At 45.6% G+C, this 16,873-nt stretch overlaps 1 protein-coding gene and 1 long non-coding RNA gene across 5 annotated transcripts in view; one reads left to right on the top strand and one right to left on the bottom strand.

The window, feature by feature from the left end:
* PIK3R3 (phosphoinositide-3-kinase regulatory subunit 3) overlaps positions 1-1,444 on the bottom strand; it is a 139,837-nt gene extending 138,393 nt beyond the window's left edge. Inside the window, exon 1 of one of the 2 annotated variants that reach the window (XM_077845147.1) lies at positions 1,407-1,444. The gene's annotated coding sequence lies outside the window, so the exon portion shown is untranslated. The remainder of the gene's footprint in view (positions 1-1,406) is intronic. The other variant, XM_077845150.1, reaches the window with a different exon arrangement.
* On the top strand, positions 1,057-13,203 carry LOC144282050 (uncharacterized). Of its 3 annotated transcripts, none has more exons than XR_013350426.1 (3): positions 1,057-1,669; positions 2,429-2,545; positions 11,831-13,203. It is a non-coding gene; the product is annotated as an uncharacterized LOC144282050 (long non-coding RNA). The 3 variants fall into 3 exon arrangements; XR_013350425.1 differs by lacking the exon at positions 11,831-13,203 and adding an exon at positions 7,482-7,563 and having other exon boundaries at positions 1,394-1,669; XR_013350424.1 differs by having other exon boundaries at positions 1,397-1,669; positions 10,566-13,198.
* Positions 13,204-16,873: the final 3,670 nt, after the last annotated feature.

The following is a 16,873-nucleotide window of genomic DNA, read 5'->3' as shown; positions in this document are numbered from 1 at the left end:
ATTAAACCCTCCAAACTGCTAATTTGGTCAGAACATTCAACACTCAGCCAACTGACACTGAAGCCTTGGTAGCCTTGAAAACTTCCTTCATCACTCAGAGGCTCTGCTATCACTTCTCCACATCTGGTATCCACCACTCACAGCATCTCAGTGGAGTATCCAACCAAGAACACACTTCTCTCATGCCAGGAGTGGCCTTCCTCAAAGATATTCTCAACTTTTGGATCCTTGTAAATCTCTGTATGAATTGAATGGCCTTTCCTTTCACCTGCCTCCACTTACTAGGCCAAGAATTCTGGTGGCAGCTGGGGCTCTTTACTTACAGAACTTCTAACCGTATCCAAAACTGAAACTCTGTTCCCTGTTATTTCCCTAAGACTGCAGGCTAGTTAACATCTTTAGGAAATTTGAGTAGAGCTGTGTTCTCACCCTTCCTGAAGAACCTACCTGGGCCCTCTTTATCTGCTCAAGGACCTAATAGAAGTTTGCACAGCCTCTTCAATTTCAGGTTTTTCACAATTCCTTTGAATCTTACAATTCATAGAGGCTTCTAGAAGTCTATATCTACCTCCATATGCAATTTTCAAATGTTATCTTGGTCATTGTCCTAAACATTTTAGTTTAGGGTTTTATTTCTAGTAGTAATAAATCCACGGTGTAGATATAAACTTCAATAAAATAAAAGATACACAGATTTACAGATAACACTTAGAAATCCCAGATAGAACCCCCAAAACATAATCCACATGTCTTCAGGTTCATTTGCCTGTACAAAAAGATACTATATTATATTATTTAGTAATCTTTTTATATCAAGTTATGCTAGCAAGAGTGCCCATTTGCCTACTTAGAAGGAATTAACCCCGCCTCAAAAACATCTTTCAGCTATTTCTGAGAGCCTCTCCAGGGCCTCTTGAGTCCTTGAGAATAAGTCCAAAGGCTGGCCATCTTGCCACCATATTTTCAGCTTTGGTGGCAGATGACTCCCAGCAGCTGGCAGCTCCAAGGACTGCATCTCCAATAGTGGCCAAAGCAGCAACCCATTCTGGCCTCCAGGAGAGACAATGCATTTTGTCCTGGTTGTTCACCTTTGCTGGCAGGGTTAGAATCTGCCCTCTTGAGGCTGGTGTGACTTACAACTGCTGTGCTGATGCCACCTGCCTTCCTCTCTCCCCTTCCCATTATAGTAGTTTCCCAAGACCTGAGTTATACAGCCTTACTCTCCCTGACATCTCATTAGAATTGGATGTGGGAGTGAAGGAGGAAGGAAGAATGAGATATCTGTGCTCCCCTACGACTCACTCCTCACAGAGAGTGTACTTATCACTACTTTGCAATTATTCCATCATGTGCCTGTTTCTCTCTCTAGACAACAAACTCCTTATTTACCACAGTGCATGACTTACATTAGGCTCCTAGTCCATGCTCATTGGCTAAATAGAATACTATGATAGGTGTACCTGCAGAGTACTGTGAGGTCACAGAGGAAGAAACAATTAACTTTCCCTAGAGAGGATGTGAAAAGCAGTACGTAAGGCCTGGCCTCGAAGGATAAATAAAAGTCCACCAGGTAGATGAGAAAAAGAGTAGAAGCAAAGGTGCTATAAGCCAACATGTGGCATATCAAACAAGACAGAAGTTTATTTTTCTGTCATGTAACAATCCAGAGGTAGGCAAGTAGTCCAGGTCAGGTGGGAGGCTCTATCCATACGCCCTGCTAAAACTCAGGGAAATCCTATTATGCAAAGGAAGGAGAGAATGGTTACACCAGTAACCAATGGTTACATGCTGACTTAGGGGACAGACTATGCAAATGTCAAGAAAAGAATAGCTTCTTTGGAGAACAGAAAAGTTCAGAATGCCTGGAGAGTAGAGTGTGAGGGGCAGAACAGCGGGAAGTGAGGAGGAGGCACAGTGGAGTCTTAACTGTTTAGGTCCCCTATCTATCTTTTGCCTCATCATCTTACCCATCGCCCTACTCACATTCACTCTTTTGCATCATTATCTTTGGCCTTCCCCCTGTCAGGATCAGAGAGGACTTAGGGCCCTCTATGTAGAATATTCTTTATCCCCGATCTTCTTCGCTATAACTTCTTGTCATTCAGGTCTCAGCTCAAATGTTACCTCCTCAAAGTGGCCCTCCATGAGGGTACTAGCCAAAGCAGCCCTCTCCACATCAACTTTTATCCCAGTACCTATTTTTATTGATTACTAGCACTTACCAAAACCTGAAATCATGTTGCTTACATTTTTTTGACTTACAATTGAGTCATCTCAGTCATTATTGAGTACATCTCCAGCTAGAAAGTAAATTCTTTGAAGTCAGATGAATGGTTTGTATTTGTATATAACCAATACCTCAAACACGGATCCATAAATGTTTATTGAATGCACTTAGTTTCACTCTTTCTTTTTAATTGTGACCTAGAGACGCTATGGGATTTGCTTGAAGCCATGGGTGTTTCGGTGTTCTCTCAGCACCCTCAAATGTCTGAGTCATCAACCTTACCACCCTCCAACTTTGTTACAAGATTTCCACCAAAATGTAAGCTTTGGATTTTATTTTTTTTTTTTTATTTTTTTTATTTTTTTTTTATTTTTTTTTTTTTGGATTTTAATTACTTCACAATTTTGGATGTGTTCAGCATGGCAGAACACTTATTAGACACATAATTATTCCCAAAGAATTCACTTTTAGGAATTTTATTTAAAATGTGAGATTAGAAAAAAACACATAAAATTTTTTTTTAAATGTGAAATTAGGGTCACTTGGGGGGCTCAACTGGTTAACCGTCTGCCTTCAGCTCAGGTCAAGATCCTGGGGTCCAGTGGTCGAGCCCCTCGTTGGGCTCCCTGCTCAGTGGGGAGCCTGCTTCTCCCTCTCCTCCCTCCTCGTGCTCTCTCTCTCTCTCTCTCTCTCAAATAAATGAGTGAAATCTTTAAAATAAATAAAATGTGAGATTAGACAAATGTTATTAGCAAAATTAGCACTGACACACAGATCAGTGGAACAGAATAGTGGTCCCAGAAATAGTCTCACACATATAAGCTTACTGATTTTCGACAAAAGTGCAAAGGCAGCTCGATGGAGAAAGGATAGTCTTTTCAACAAATGGGGCTAAGAACAATTAGATGTCCACACACAAAAAGAAAGAATGAAAGAAAGAAGAAAGAAAGAAAGAAAGAAAGAAAGAAAGAAAGAAAGAAAGAGAAGAAAGAAAGAAAGAAAGAAAGAAAGAAAGAAAGAAAGAAAGAGAAGAAAGAAAGAAAGAAAGAAAGAAAAGAAAGAGATAAAGAACCCTAACACATACCTCACACCTTATATAATGGATCATAGACATAAATGTAAAACTTAAAACTATAACATTTCTAGAAGAAAACATAGGAGAAAATCTTTGTGACCCTGGGTTAGGCAAAGACTTCTCAAAAATGACATAAAAATATAATCCACAGGAGTGCCTGGGTGGCTCAGTTGGTTAAGCATCTGACTCTTGAATTTGGCTCAGGGCATGATCCCAGGGTTATGGGGCTCTGTGCTCAACAGGGAGTCTGCTTGAGATTATCTCTCTCTTCCTCTACCCCTCCTCCAGTTCACACATGCTCTCTCTCTCTCTCTCAAAAATAGGTAAATAAAAATGTTTAAGTATAATTCATAATATTAAAAATTTATAAACTGGACTTCCTAAACTTAAAGGTTCTGCTTGCAAAAGATTCTGTTAAGAGAATAAAAGAGGGGAGGTGGGCGGGATGACTGGGTGACAGGCACTGAGGGGAGCACTTGGCGGGATGACCACTGGGTGTTATACTGTTTGTTGGCAAATCAAACTCCAATAAAAAAATATACAAAAAAAAAGAGAGAATGAAAGAAAATGTACGGACTGAGAGAAAATATTGGGAAATCACTTAACCAATAAAGGTCTTATATTTACGGTACATAAAGTACATAAAGAATTTAGTGATAAGAAAAACCACTTCATTAAAAAATGGGCCAGGGACGCCTGGGTGGCTCAGTGGTTGAGCGCCTGCCTTTGGCCCAGGGCATGATTCTAGAGTCCTGGGATCAAGTCCCACACTGGGCTCCCTGCATGGAGCCTGCTTCTCCCTCTGCCTGTGTCTCTGCCTCTCTCTCTCTCTCTCTCTCTCTCTCTCTGTATCTCTCATGAATAAATAAATAAAATCTCCAAAAAAACCTTTTTTAAAATGGGCCAAAATATGAACACTTCACCAAAGAATATATACAGACAGCACATATAATGATGCTCAACACCATTAACCATTAGAGAAATTAAAATTAAAACCACCACTACACACCTATTAAAATGGCTTTATTTTTTTTTTATCTTTATTTTTTTTAATTTATGAGGTCAGAGAGAGAGAGAGAGAGAGAGAGGCAGAGGGAGAAGCAGGCTCCGTGCATTCAATCCCGGGTCTCCAGGATCACACCCTGGGCCAAAGGCAGGCGCCAAACCGCTGCGCCACCCAGGGATCCCCTAGAATTGCTTTTAAAAAAAAACCAAAACCCTGACAATACTGAGTGCTGACAAGAATGTGGAGCAAATGAGACTCTCAACCATGGCCAGTGGGAACATAAAATGGTACAGCCACTTTGGAAAAGCTTAGTAGTTTACTATAAAATTAAACATACAATTACCATATGATCCACAAATTCCATTCTTAGGTATTTACCTAAGAAAAATAGACTTATGTTCACACAAAAACCTGCACACTAATGTTTAAAGCAGCTTAATCCATAATCACAAAAAACTGGAAACAATGCAAATATCTTTTAACCGGTGAGTGGACCAATTGTAGTATATCCATATAATTGAATACTACTCAGCAATAAAAAGGAATTACTGATACACCCAACAACAGGAATGAATGTCAAATGCATTATGCTAGGTAAAAGAAGCCAAACTCGAAAGGTGACTTGTTGTATGATTTCCATTTATATGTTGTTCAGAAAAATACAAAATTATAGGAACAGAAAATAATGACTACCAGGAACTGGGATGGAGGGAGGTGTTGACTATAAAAGGGTAGTACAAGAGAGACATTTTTTGAACAATAGAACTATTCTGTATCTTGAGAGCTTTTTGGAGGTTTTAGCAGAGGAGTGCAGCTGCTAGTATACTCTTGACCAAAGATCTGTCCTTCTCTATTGGGAGAAGGTCATCCTCTTTGACAGAATTCGAGCAGCTTCAGGAGGGACACACATGGAGCCATGAGGGAGGAAGGGAATAGCCAGCCAGATCAGCTGCATGAACCCTGATGATGAATGGGGTGAGATGTCACAGCCATATTGCCCTCACCTCCAAGAACTGTTCTGTATCTTGACTATGGTGGTGGTCAAATGACTGTATACAATTGTTTAAACCAGTGATTCTTAAATGGGAGCAATTCTAGTCCTGAGGAGACATTTGGCGTGTCTAGAAAGATTTTTGCTTATCATAACTCAGAGGGAGAGAGGATGCTTGGCACCTTTGGGTAGAGGCCAGGGATGATGCTAAACATGCTACAATGCAACAGGACAGCCCCTACAGCCAAGAATTATCTGGCCCCAAATGTCAATAGTGCCAAGACTGAGAAACCCCAGTCTAAGCCAGAGGTCAGAAAGTATAGCCCAGGGGCTAAATTCAACCCACCACCTGTCTTTGCACAACCCACAAGTTAAAAATAGTTTTTAAATTTTTTAATGATTGAAGGGGAAAATCAAAAGAATAGTTCATGAAAATTACATAAATTTCAGAGTTCATAAATAAAGTCATGGTCATTTATTTACCATTATTATATGAGGATGTTCTGACATTCCAAAAGTAGAGTATTTATGATAGGCACTGTATATCCACAATGCCTAAAATATTTACTACCAAGATCTTTATGGTTAAGTTTGCTAACTCTTGATCTAAACCATGGAAATGTACACAAAAAAATCCAGTAGGTTTTACTTACATAAAATTTTTAAAGTGAATTTCAAAATATGAAATCATAAGATGCCTACACTGATTTAGTATAGTGCTGTGCTAACACTCATTTCTGTAAATGTGCATGTCCTTTCTGTTTTTTCTAATAGAAGATAAATAGTGAATAATAGGAATTTATTACTGACTGGGTTCTGATGTGAGATTTTCCTATTAAAAAAAACAAAAAAAAATCATATGCAACATCTCTGACCGTGAAGAATCTCATTCAGTTTCCTGGACACAGACAGTTCTCCAGAGAAGACATCTGTGATGAAGCAGCTAATACCCCGTGCACTTGTCATCAGATCAGTAACGGGGTTTGACTGGGTCTCTCTGACCGTGACTGCTCCTGGACTGAATGGGGCATTTATCACACTGTCTCGGGCAAACCAGCTGACCATCATGCACATGGGCCCAAGAGCCTGTGAATTAGCTCCTGTCCATTAGCCCCTGTCCAAACACTCTGGCCCTAGCATTATAGTCACGTTATCAGTCCCCTCCAGACCCTGCAAGCGTGATGAGGCATGAGCTCCCTGTCTCCTACCATCCCTCATCTCCACTTGGACAAGCTGTCAGTTAATTAGCTAATGTGGGTAAAAATGCTCCTAGCTGAAAAATGCTCAGCTGGGTTATTATGATAATCATCTGCTGGATCCCCTCCCTCCAATTCCCTCTACGCCAAAGTCAGCCCACAGGACTCCTTGCTGTCTGCAGATGGGAAAACTCTGGAAGAGGTCACCGAGTGGTCACCCATGTTTAAGACCAGAGCCCCCTAACCTCCTGATGCTAGGCCAACTAGTATAAATCCTGAAGCCCAGGGTCTGGATTGGCTTTCCTTATTTAAAGGAATTGGCAAGATAGCAGATCTAGGATTCCCCCAAATTATCGAATTTTGGATGACCTTTGATTTCTTTCTTCAGCTACATAGATCATTTTGAAAGTCAAAATAGCCTTTTGAAAAGCTTATGTGGAAATCATAGCATTACCCGCTCCAAGTTTATAGAGCGTTAAGCCCGACATTCCTAGGGCCAAAACTCATTTCTCCATCTCTCAATTCAAGCCGCTTTGAGAAATCCCTGTTCAGAAAGTTAATCCCTGAAGGATGGGGTGACGGCCAGAGTGCCCCAAGATGCCAAAGTTTTGTGCAATTATCAAATGCCAAAACAGGAAGGTGTCCAGGGCAGACACATGTTACTCCTATCCAGCTCTTGTTTCTGAAAGGTCTTTCTGTGGGGGTGAGAATGAAAATAGCTGACCTCAATTGCCCAAAGCCCAATTTCAGAAGAGTTTTAACAGCACAATTTCATTGTAGCCGTTTTTGGGCAGTTCCTATATGTTCCCTGATGATCCTTAGAGGGCAGTTAGAGTATCCTGTTTCTCCCTGCATCTCTAGCATCCTTCTCCATCTCCATTCCTAAAGTCTCATCAGTTCTCACCAGGGCATCTGCGACAGCCTCTTTACTGGATCCTGGGTACGATCTTGTGTCCCTACTGACTCCACACTCTCCTCCTCTACAGCCAGACAGATCATTCCAAAACACAATTGTGACCAGATCACTCCCTGCCTAAACAAGTTTAATGGCTCTATCATTGACAGGGTAAGTCCAAATTCCCTAACTTGACAATCAAACCCCTTCAAACTTTTGTCCCTACTTCTTACCTTCCAACACACTCTGCTTGTACCATGCCAGGCAATCCCCCCGCCCCACCATCCCCATCTATGACTTGGATATGACAGCCTCTGTGCCCATGCTCACACCTTTTTCTTCCTCTGGAATGCCCTTTCCACCTCATCTGCATCCATGAAAAACCTTTCTTTAAGAAGCAGCCCAAATGCCACCTCCTCCAAAAAGCCCTCTATAAGCTCACCTCTGAACCGCCAGAGCCCTTTGTTAGTTAGTCTCTTGGGACTGCTTTGTTTTCTGTGGTGGCAATTAATGTACAGATATACTCTCCCCCATGAAACAACAGGCATATTTTTAAAAAGCCCTATAACCTAGTGTAGCATATGGTAGGTGCTGGTAATCATTAATGACTGATGAACAACCTGCAGCAGACAGATCATAGGGTAGTGGGCTAACAAGAGCATGAATTACAGGAAGTGAACTGGGATGGAAGGAGAAGCACAAGTCATTTATAAAAAAAAAAAGGCCAATAAGGTTAAAGACTTAGTTGTCATCTTAATAACAACAGCTAATAAGGCCTGGGAATTGTGCTAAGCATTATCCCATTTACTCATTACAACCACTCTAAAACACAGGTACTATCATCATTGGCATTTTTTAGATGAGAAACTGAGGCTCAGAGAGGGCATATTCATTGTTTTAGTCACTGGCCTCCTTATTAGTCTTTAAATACGTCCCACATATTCCTACTTTTTGCTCTACCCTCTGCCTGAAACATCCTTCCCCCAAGTACAGGCAAGGTGTGCTTCCTCCCTTCTTGTAGGTCTCTGTTCAAATATCACTTTATCAATGAGTTCTCTGCTGGCACCCTATATAAAATGGCAAATAATCCCCTGGTCAGGAGCAAAGCCCAGATTTAAAACCAGTTCTGACTCCAAAGCCAGATGACAAAGTTATATTCATGTGAGTCAAAGGGACTGGAAATGCCCATCATGGAACCAACCACTGCGATGATTGGTCAGGCCAGGGTCTCTGCCCATCCCTGGAATTGGGGCGGGGGTGGGGGGGCGGGCAGGAGAAGGCCCATTTGAACCACATGGATCAAAATGGAGGAGGGATGTTCTCTGAAAAAAAACCTTGCAACCCAAAGGAAGAGAGTATTCCAGGCACGTAAAAACAATGGATGGTCACAACTATAGCCAAACCCTACCAATTAGTGAAAGAGTCTGATCCGTAGATGAATTTACCAGTCAGACTGGACCAAATCATTGTCCTTGTGGACTCATGTTGCTCTAGCCTCCAAGAAACTACTCAGCACCAAAAAAATGAGATTCCACTTATCAAATTAGTAAGATCTTTAAAAAAAATTTTTTAAGCTCTTACTTATTTATTCATGAGAGACAGAGAGAGAGAGGCAGAGACACAGGCAGAGGGAGAAGCAGGCTCCTTGCAGGGAGCCCAACACGGGACTCAATCCTGGGACCCTGGGATCATGCCCTGAGCTGAAGGCAGATGCTCCACACTGAGCCACCCAGGCGTCCCAGCAAGAATTTTTTTTTTTTTAATGTTAACAGTTCTATCAGGATGATGGTATATAACTGGCGGAACCTTTCTTTCTGGAAAGCATTCTGGAAATACAGATCAAGATCTCCAAAAATATTTTGATCCTCTGACCCAGTAATTCCATTTCTAGAAATATTTGCAAAAAAAAAAAAAATCCAAAATACGGACAAAGATTTAGGCACCAAGGTGGTGAGAGGTGGCTCAGTCTGTTGAGCAGCCAACTCTTGATTTCAGCTCAGGTCATGATCTCAGGGTCCTGGGATCAAGACCCCCAAGTTGGGCTCCAGGCTCAGTGGGGAGCCTGCTTCAGGATTCTCTCTCCTTCTGTCCCTCCCCCATTTGCTTGCACTCTCTCTCTCTCTGTCTAAAATAAATAAATGTTTTTTTATTTTTAAAATTTTTTAAAGATTTATTCATTTGAGAGAGAGAGATAGTGAGAGAGAGAGAGAGTAGGGAAGAGGAGAAGCAGGCTCCCCATTGAGCAGGGAGCCCAACGTGGGGCTCAATCTCAGAACCTGGGGATCCTGACCTGAGCAGAAGGCAAATGCTCGACTGAGTCACCCAGGAACCCCTAAATAAATATTTGTTTGTTTTTAAAGATTTAGGCACCAAGATTTTCATCACAGAGTTTTTATAATAGCAAAAGAAAAAGAAAAAAGAGAAGAAAGAAAATCTATATGTATAAGAATTAGGGTTTGGGGACGCCTGGGTGGCTCAGCAGTTTGGCGCCTGCCTTTGGTCCAGGGCATGATCCTGGAGTCCCAGGATCGAGTCCCGTGTCGGGCTCCCTGCAAGGAGCCTGCTTCTCCCTCTGCCTGTGTCTCTGCCTCTCTCTCTCTGTCTCTCATGAATAAATAAATAAAATATTAAAAAAAAGAATTAGGGTTTGGTAAAATAAAATAACTCCATATAGAAGATTATGCAATCATTAAATTAAATGATACAGCATAGTTCATTTCAATGTGTTGAGTAAGAAAGCAAAATACAAAACTGTCTACACAATATATTAACCATGTAAAAGAAAGCCACATATGTCCAGAAATGGAAAATATATATATATAAATGCTAGTAGCATTTATTTCTTCTCAATGGATGAGAATATAAAATATATTTTTTCCTTTTACTTGCATATATTTTCCAAAATAAGCAAATATTACTTAAACATTGGTTTGAAAGTGACCCTTTCTTAGCTCCTAAGAATTTGGCTACCTACTTACCATCTCAGCCATTTGGACACCTGGGGAGAAACACATGGTCTGTGACACAAGAAGGTTGGCAACATTTATTGTGTCTTACAGCTTTTCCCGAATCATTCACAGAAAGATGTTTTTCTTGTATTTGCCAGTCCTCCCGTAGAAAGAATCCATCACTTCATCACATGATGCCTCTTTTTTTTTTTTTTTTTTTTTTTAAGTAAAACAAAACCTGGGAACGGAACATAAACTTGTGCTGAACTCTGATATGAAAATGAGTAGGCACTGGGCTTCCAGCTGCCATTGGAGTGCCAGTACAGAAGGGATGCCCGGGCTGATGGATGCCAGAGGCAGGTAAAAGTGCCCCCATTTCAGGCCTGAAATGCCTGCAAGAATTCCAGCCTGCAACTTTTTGGGTTCTGTGGACACATTGTGCCTAGAGGCCTCTCAGAAGACAAGGTCTCCCTCACTGCAGGCAATGGCTGATTGCCAATGATTGCTGGCCTGGAAGACAGAAAACAAGATTATGCTTCTATGACAACACAAATGGTACCACCTCCAGGAAGCTTCCCCTGCCTCTTTCCCTGATCCCCACTACTCTTTAGATTACATTTCTCCCCCAAGGAGCCATGGCTCTGGTACTTTCCTTGCCCCTCTTGGGGCAAATGTCACCATTGATGATGTGGCCAGTACTGTGGGACGACATCACACAGACCTTGGTTCACTCCCTGGCTCTGCTACTCAATTCCTGAATCTCAGTTTCCTCAGCTATAAAATGAAGACAGTAAGGAGCACAGAGAACTGTCCCATCCTGGGACCTGACAACCCTATTCTCAAGTTCCTGTAACATGACTGTGCCCAGGGGCTCCTGGGTGGCTCAGTGGGTTGGGCATCTGTCTTCGGCTCAGGTCATGATCTCAGGGTCCTGAGATCAAGCCCCGCATCAGGCTCCCAGCTCAGCAGAGAGTCTGCTTCTCCTTTTTCCTCTGACCCATCTCCTCGATTGTGGTCTCTCTGTCTCAAATAAATAAAATCTTAAAAAAAAGAAAGCCACATGATTGTGCCCAAAGAAACTGCCTGGCAGCCCAGAGCCACAAAACAATACTCAGTAGGCCCAGCGCAGTGGTGGCAGGCCCCCCTCACTAATCTCCCCACCCAGACCTCCAGCCAGCCGCAGCCAGGGAACAGACAGCCAGTGGTGGCTAATGATACCTCTCCCATCTTCTGGACAGAGTAATTGCCAGGTGGGATGGCAGGACCCCAATTATTGAGGGTCTGTCCAGGGGTGTGGTCACAGGCATGTTCAAAACTGAATTCCGCTTCCCCTCAAATGTGTTACCCTTCCTGCTCCCTATCTCAGAGAAGAGCACCAGCAAGGGGACCCAAGTTGGAAATCAAGTTCTCATTCGTGTCTCCCATTCAATCCATCCGTCACCAAGTCCTGTCATTTCTACCTCTCAAATCCTCCCATTTTTTTTCCATCCAGGGCTGCCTCTGAGGTTCAAGTCACCATCTGCCTCTTCACAGGTCTCCTGGCCTCACACTGCCCCACAGGGAGCCTCTCTCCTCCTGCCCCTCTGAAGACCCCTGAATAGCTCTCAGAAAACTAGCCTCAATAACTTTAAGCCCCCCACCTGGCTCCATTCTGGTCCCGGCTTACCTTTCTAAACTCATCTCCACTCTGCCTCCTCCTGTCTGTGGTTCCCCCAATTCACTATCCTGTTTCTCACCTGCCTGTTTTTGCTCATGTCATTCCCTGTCCTTAACATCCTTCTCTTCTTCCATCTTTTTTATCCCTCCTTTTTCCACTGACTAGTTCCTTTTCATATTTTAAGACTTAGCTCAGATTTCCATTATTCCAGAAGGCTTTTTACTCCCCCTTTCCGCACACACACTCCCAAACTAAGTGTTCTCACTTTGCCACTTACTGTGAGTACCGTTCCCAGCACCTTTGATGCCTTAACTCATTTAATCTTCCCACCAAACCCTGTGCCTAGGTTCCCCTATTGTTTTGTGTGTGTGTGTGTATGTGTGTGTGTTTACAGATAAGAAAACTGAGGCTTGCAGAAGTTAAAGCGACATCTCCAAAGCCAAATCAGTGGCTTAGCAAGTGCTAAAACCCTTCCTATTTTTTTTTTTTTCCAATAAAAATACCAGTATTGGGCAGCCCTGGTGGCTCAGGAGTTTAGCACCTGCCTTCGGCCTGGGGGTGTGATTCTGAAGTCCCGGGATCAAGTCCCACGTCAGGCTCTCTGCATGGAGCCTGTTTCTCCCTCTGCCTGTGTCTCTGACTCTATCTGTGTCTTTCATGAATAAGTACATTTTTTTAAAAATCTTTATAAAAAAGACCTGTATTGTTCTTTTCTGTTATAAAATCAAGGAAAAAAGTAAGACTCACTCTTCTTTTTGTCAATTTGGTGAATACCCTTAGTCTGGTATGCAGTAGGCACTCAGTAAGTGCCATTTCTCTATGTCTATGAATACAGGCTGATTTGGAGAGCATTTTATATCAAGTGCTCACACCATTCCTGCAGTCTCTCGAATCTGGAGCTCTTGGGAGTTGCACCGAGCACCCCACTCCCGCATCCATCCAGTCCCCAGTAGTGTCAGGCTCCCAGGCCTCCGAGGTGGAACGACAGCTTGGTTTCCCTGCGGGATGAGGACAGGGATCGGCCGAATTCGTTTTCGGGGCACAAACCACAACTATGCAGACAGTCGAGGTGCGGAGCCGCGCTCCCGCGTGGGGTGACCCCTCCTAGGCCTGAGGCTTCCCCCGCGCGCCTCCCCACACTCCGCGGCCCTACACCTTCTCGGCTCTCTACCAAAACCTGCGGCCGGGACCCCGAGGCCGCGGTCCCACCTGCCCACGGCGCCTGCACCCCCACTCGGAGCCTCGGGCCCGCCCCCCGCGGTTAGCTGCAGCCCCGCCCCCAGCCTCGGGCCGCCGATCCCCCCGGCGCCCACCGTCGCCCCGCCCCCGGGCGGCAGCCGCGGGAAGGCCCCGCCCCCGCCCCGCCCCCGCCCGGCTCGAGGTCCCCGCGCCCTTGGGTCCCGGCGGGAGGAGGCGCTTCCAGACGAGCGCTGGCGCCGGGTGCGTCGCACTTTACGGAAAGGACGCCCGAGAATAAATCCGGAGCGGATTTGCATCACGGCCGCGGGGGCGGGGGCGGGGGCGGGGGGGTGCCGCGCAGCCCCCGAGCTCCAGAGCGGAGGCCGTCCCGGTCGTGTCCCGGCCGGCGGCCGCTTCAGGAGCGGTGGGGAGCGGGGCGCCGCTCGGAGGGAGGGGCGTGCGCCTGCCGGGACCGCCGCGCCGGAGGAGCCTCGGCCCGGGCCCGGGTCCTCGCCGGGAGGAGTGAGGACCCAAGTTTTCTGTGCTTGTGTGTAACTTGGATTGAAGGACGCTGCCCCCGGCTCAGGGGCTGGGAAGGCCTAGCCGGAGCCACCCATCCTGCTAAGAATCTCCCAGCCCAGGGGACCCCTGGGTGGCTCAGTGGCTGGGCATCTGCCTTCAGCCCCGGGCGGTGATTCTGGAGACCCGGGATCGAGTCCCGCATCAGGCTCCTGCGTGGAGCCGGCTTCTCCCTCTGCCTGCGTCTCTGTCCCCGCCCCATGAATAAATAAATAAAGTCTTAAAAAAAAAAAAAAATCTCCCAGCCTTGGCCTCCTGAGATCCCCTACCGCCGCGGGGGCCCTCGATCCCTGCGCCCGCACCTCTGTGACCACTGTGCGCTCACAGAGCAGATGGCCCTGACCTCAAGACCCGGCCCTGGCTTGCACTGCTGCGCATCAGACTCCCACTCCACCCACACGGGCCAGTCTTTGCGGGGCAATTCATTCATGCTTTCTCAGCCCGAAAATCAGCTAAAACGTGGCTTCCTCTTTAAGCCCAGCTCCCAAACCACCTACACATCTCCCGTGAAGCCTGTAGGGCCCCGGGCCCCTGCCTCTCTAAGCCCCCAGTGTCTGAACCTCTCTTTCAGCCCTGACACTTCTCTCCGTGTAGCTATACCACGCGTGTTTTCTCCATTAGGCTGCAAGTTTTCAAGAACATGATTCAACTGTATCCTCAGTGCCAAGGGGAGTGCCTGGTACTTGGTGGGGACAGCATGGGCCGTTGTGTGATCTTTGGCAAGCCCTGCTCCCTTTCTGGACTTCTAAGTCCTCCCCCACCCTCAGAGTGAAGCATTTGGATGAGATGGCCTCCAGAGATTCCTCCAGCCCTGGCCCTAGGAGCCAGTGCCTTAGCCCATCTCCCCCGCCCCCTTCCTCCGATGACCAACCTTGGGAAAGGCAGAGGTGGGGGCTCCATTTGAAGTTCTTCCACTTGGTTGGGTCAGTTAACAGAGGCAACTGTGCAAGGGGGCTGAGGGTTAGGGATCCTAAGGGTTCCTAGAGGTGAGTCTATTGCCAACACGCTGGGATGCTGCTATCCTATCCAGAAAGTCCCCTGTTCCCAGGTTCCAGAGACCAGACAACCAGTTCTGGTGAGGGGGAAAGTGAAGAAGCCCCCATTCACAACCCCTCCCCAACCCATACACACCCATCTCCCGGAACAGGGTAGCAGCCCCTCAATCCCCTGAAGACCAGCCCAGGACCACCCCACTCTCCACTCTCACCCGGCATACACCCACCCAGCTTTCTCAAATCTGAGCTGAGAACACCCAGAGTTCTGATAGGAAGAGACTCAGTTCAGCTTTCCTTGCAGCACAGACTGTCTGACCCTATCACACACTTCCCTAAATGGAACTCCTTACCTACCTAGGGCCAGCCACATGGACTACAGCTCCCTGAAACTCCCATCCACTGGGTTTCATGTTACTTGTTGAAGCCACATGGATTAATGCTAATCTAAAACCATAGCCTTCAGATTGGCAGAGCTGGCTGTGATCCCAGTTCTCCCTAGCTGAATGACCTTGAGCTTATTATTTATCCTCCCTGAGCATCAGTTCCTTTGTCTATAAAATGGGAGCAATGATTTATAGACACAGGGTGGTTGTGAGCATCATATAAGATTTATAAAACACCTGTCATAGGAACTGACGCATATAGGATGTCGAATGTGAGCATTATTCATATTCCCTATCCCCTCCATTCTCCCCTAAGGCTGCCTAACACTTTTTCTGGAAGCTGAGCTTGGAAACATCTGAAATGGAACTGATCTGGACAAAACCAGGAGTATAAAATACTAAAACCTGTGCTTAGGACCCAATTGTAGACTTCAAAAGAAAGCAAAAGGGAGAAGGCAGAGGGCAGGCCAGGTGGCTCAGCAGTTTAGCGTGGCCTTCAGCCCAGGGCTACCTGCATGGAGCCTGCTTCTCCCTCTGCCTGTCTCTCTGTGTCTCTCACAAATAAATAAATAAATAAAGTCAAGAAAGAAAGAAAGAAAGAAAGAAAGAAAGAAAGAAAGAAAGAAAGAAAGAAAGAAAGAAAAAGAAAAGAAAAGGGGATCCAAGGCCTAGAGAGGGTCCACGATTTGCCAAAGGTCACCCAGGAGCTGGAGGCAGGGAGGATGGCAGGCAAGCAGGGAGGGGGGCCAATGAGGATGTGGGTAGAGGTCAAGGCTGAGGTATTGAGCTGAATCCACGGATAGGCAGTGGAGCAAGAGGATCTCCAGCTGACATTGTCGTATTTCCCATGCCCAGAAGAGCTTGGCATTTGCCTCTCTGGAACTGCTCCTTCTGGGTTCCTAAGTTTGCAGTAGTTTCCCAGAAATGCTAGGTAAATATCCCCATTGTTTACTGAGTAACCAACCCCATAATCAGGCAAGAGTCCCCATACCAAGTGCTGCCTCGAGTTTGGCTCCTTCTGTAGGGATGCCTCTCCCAGGCACCACCCCAGGCAGATGCCCTCCACAAGGTCCCCTACCAAGGCCTTGCTAGGGGCTCTGCACCCCACCCCGTAGCATGGCTTTGTCAGTCACAGCTCAGCATCCTCTTTGGAGAGTCAGCTCTTCCCAGCAGCCCCAAGAAATTGTGGTCTACAGAATATTTTCTACTTGGTACTTTTCTTCCCAACAAGCCAGATGTGGCTTGCCATTCCTATGTGACAAGAAGTCTTACTAACCTTTGACAATGTCCTGGGCTGGTGTTAACCCCGAACGTGGAGAAATTGGAGGCATTGTGGCTGTGTGTTATGCTACTTGATCGTTTTTTCTGCGGGCTATGTTTTGTTTCTAGAGTTCCCCTCTCTGTATCCCCCTCCTCCCACCCCACTCCCCTCATCCTCAGGAAAGAAGAATGTGTCCTCATGGAAGATGTCTGTCTTCTGCCTGAGTTATTGCAGGATTCTTAACCTATCCTAAACTCGTGTGTCCTGAGCTCTCTGCCTCCTGCTTAGAGTTCATATGTGAACTCTTTTGCCCATCCCCAGTAGGGGATCCTCTAGTGTAGACATCCACCTGAAGGTAAAGACTTCACTAACTGACTTCTCAAGACTTCTCTCTTCAAGGATACTTAACCTTGTGATCTGGACATAGGTGATACCAGAATTCTATATTTCTGATTTAGTAACTCAGATTTCACCATGCTAG

Source organism: Canis aureus, chromosome 13 (assembly GCF_053574225.1).
Source record: "Canis aureus isolate CA01 chromosome 13, VMU_Caureus_v.1.0, whole genome shotgun sequence".
NCBI lineage: Eukaryota > Metazoa > Chordata > Mammalia > Carnivora > Canidae > Canis > Canis aureus.
This window is presented reverse-complemented; position numbering and strand designations above follow the sequence as displayed.